Source organism: Pistacia vera, unplaced genomic scaffold (assembly GCF_008641045.1).
Source record: "Pistacia vera cultivar Batoury unplaced genomic scaffold, PisVer_v2 Contig169, whole genome shotgun sequence".
In the NCBI taxonomy this organism is placed as follows: domain Eukaryota; kingdom Viridiplantae; phylum Streptophyta; class Magnoliopsida; order Sapindales; family Anacardiaceae; genus Pistacia; species Pistacia vera.
The window spans coordinates 73,497-76,967 of NW_022195779.1; the positions used below are offsets into that span (position 1 = coordinate 73,497).

At 36.7% G+C, this 3,471-nt stretch overlaps 1 non-coding gene across 1 annotated transcript; it reads right to left on the reverse strand.

Annotated features, from left to right (window-relative positions):
- Positions 1-3,119: 3,119 nt before the first annotated feature.
- LOC116125700 lies at positions 3,120-3,226 on the reverse strand. The gene has a single exon (XR_004127369.1). It is a non-coding gene; the product is annotated as a small nucleolar RNA R71 (small nucleolar RNA).
- Between the last annotated feature and the right edge of the window lie 245 nt (positions 3,227-3,471).

The following is a 3,471-nucleotide window of genomic DNA, read 5'->3' on the forward strand; positions in this document are numbered from 1 at the left end:
CTTGAAGCCATGAAATCTGAGATAGACTCCATGTACTATAACCAAGTATGGTATTTGGTGGATCCACCTAAAGGAGTAAAACCCATAGGGTGTAAATGGGTCTTCAAGAAGAAGACTAACATGGATGGCAAGATGCATACCTATAAGGCATGACTAGTTGCCAAAGGTTTCAAACAAATTTATGATATTGACTATGAAGAAACCTTTTTGTCGGTTGCCATGGTTAAATCCATCTAGATTATGCTTGTGATTGCTACATATCATGACTATGAGATTTGGCAAATAGATGTCAAAATAGCTTCTTGAATGGAAACCTTGAAGAGGATGTGTATATGACACAACCCGATGGTTTCGTTCTTGATGGACAAGCTCATAAGATATACAAGTTGCAGAGGTCCATTCATAGACTAAGCAAGCTTCAAGAAGCTGGAACATTCATTTTGATGAAGCCGTAAAACAATTTGGTTTTATCAAGAACGAAGACAAGCCCTGTGTTTTAGTGACATTCTTGGTGTTGTATGTTGATGACATACTTCTGATCGGGAATGATATACCGAACTTATAGCCAGTAAAGACTTGGTTATCCGAGTGCTTCTCCATGAAGGACTTAAGAGAAATAGCCTACACCTCGGAATAAAGATCTACCGAGATAGATCACGTAGGTTTCTTGGCCTAAGTTAGAGTACATGCATAGACAAGGTATTGAAGAGATTCAGTATGGAAGAATCTAAGAAGGGATTTCTTCTGATGTCACATGGTGTCTATTTCTCTAAGGATATGTGTCATAAAACACACGATGAGAGAGATACAATAAAGAGGATCCCATAAGCGTCAGCAATTGGATCCATCATGTATGCCATGTTGTGTACTCTGATTGATGTCTCATGTGCGTTAAACACTTGTAGTAGATATCAATCAGATCCAGGTGAGCGTCTTTGGATATCTGTCAAGAATGTCCTTAAGTACCTGAAAAGGACTAAGGATATGTTCTTGGTTTATGGAAGGGAAGATGAGCTCATTGTAAGAGGATATAGTGATGTGATAATCCGTGGATTACACTGTTTTTATTAGACTTTTTAGTCAGATTTCAGATACTTCTTAGTTCATTTTGACCTGAATTGCTACTTAATTCTTTATATTTTGTGTTTCAGGTTGAAATGGACATTTTATGCAAATAAGGAGCGAATTGGAGTTTTTGGACTCAGAAGTGAGCGGATCTCAAAAGTTGGGAAAGTTCTGAAGCAGAGTGGATGCACTATGAAGTTTGTTTCCATGGGGAGAGTGACAAAGATCGAAGATTCAAGCAAAGAAGCAAGCGGAGGATAATTCTGTAATTTCAGAATTTCGCATGAGGGTTCGCCACGGCGAAGCTTGTTCTTTACCGCAGCGAAGAGAGTTACGCATGAGGGACTAATTAACTTCTTCGTCACGGCGAGAATCCTTCTTCACCGCAGAGAAGTTTGCGAATTCCAAAAAAAAAAAACGCATAGTTTCATTTAGGCATTTTTCTAGGTTTTTGGGCTGAGTATAAAAAGAAAACTCAGTCATTTTTTTTCGGAGTTCGTTTTTCAGTAGAGAACAGCTTTTTACATTTTCTTAGATTTGTTTTGGGCGAACTTTGATTGCAAAAGGTGAAGATTCGAGATTAAACCAGTGGATTCGTCATTTGGGGAGATTTCTTTTCTTTTCTCTTATTTTCATTATGTTGAACTTTGGATTTTTCATTTCTTTTATTTGTATTGTTGATTTAGTCATGAACTAACCTATTTTGGGTTAGGGTTTTGATGTAGTTTGGGTTCTGATGGGTTAAGTAATTGATTATTACTATTTTCAAATGATTTTGCTTTGATTGTGTGATTATTCTGAAATTATTGCTTTTATGTGATGAACATGATGAGATTGAGAAATAATTCATGTTAAGCTTCTTGGGTAATTACCATTGTAGTATTAAATGCTAGAGATAGATTTAAGAATCAATGAAATCAATCTAGGATTCTTGTGCTTAATGAACTTAAAACTTTTAGTCTTCATTTTGTTGGGTGCGGAAGCTTAATAGGGAAGAGTAAGGAAGTATAGCATGAGAAGGAATATTACATACTTTAGAGAGTTCAATTTACAATCAAAGCATGTGAATATGGAATTAGTATAATCCTTAGGTTTAACCCAAAGAATCCGAATGAAGTCAAAACCCTACCCATTTGTTTGAATTGATTTTATCCATGTTTTAAATCTTGCTTTCATAATTTAGTTTTGAATATTTAGAACATTTGATTTAGTTTAATTTAAAATTCTCCCATAAATCCAAACAACTCGATTACTCCAACTTGAAAACAATAGAAAACTTTAGTGCTTAGCCATCAATCCTCGTGGGAACGATACTCACTCATCACTTTATTACTTGTGCGACTAGTGCACTTGCTATTTTTGCATGTTGTAGTTACAACGCATCAAGTTTTTGGTGCCGTTGCCGGGAATTGAGTTTTGTGTTAACATTAACATTTTCTTGTGTTAACTAGATTGGAGTGTTATTTTTACTTAATTGTTATTTGTTTTTAATTTTTGTTATTTTTCTTTGTTTGGTGTGATTTTACTCTTGCTATTTTTCTATGTAGTTTATGCGAAGAGCAAGACGTCAACCAGTGGTTCCTATTGATCCTGAGATTGAAAAAACCACTCGAAGACTGAACAGAGAAAAAAGAGAAAGAGAAGCTATAGTTGAACTAGAAGAAATAGTTGTAGAGATGGCAGAGACTAGAACACTGAGGGAATTCTTAGTTCCCACAGTTGAAGGCAGTGGGTCGAGCATTACGAGACCACCGGTCCAAGCCAACACTTTTGAGATAAAACCGGTAATCATCCAGATGATCCAGCAGTCGGTTCAGTTTAGGGGTGATTTGAAGGAAGATCCCAATCTACAAATTGCAAATTTCTTCGAGATTTGCGATACTTTCAAGTCTAACGGAGTGTCAGATGATGCAATCAGATTGAGACTATTCCCATTTTCATTGAAGGATAAAGCTAAGGGATGGTTACTAGTATTACCAACAAGAACAATCACCACATGGACTAATTTAGCATAGAAGTTCCTGATCAAGTTCTTTCCTCTAGCAAAGTCGGCAAAGTTGAGAAATGACATCACGTCATTCATTCAAGAAGAATCAGAATCCTTGTATGAAGCTTAGGAGAGATACAAAGAGTTACTGAGAAGGTGTCCACATCATGGGTTGCCAGTCTAGATGCAAGTCCAAACATTTTATAATGGATTAACGGTGAATGTGCAAACTATGGTGGATGCAGCCTCGGGGGGAGCATTACAAAATAAGACTCCGAAAGAAGCTCACAGTCGCTTGAGGTTTTGGCAAGCAACAACTATCAAAGACCTAATGAGAGGGTGCAACCGAAGAAATCTATGGGTCTATATGAAGTTGATGCATATACAACCATTTCAGCCCAACTGACAGCACTTCAAAA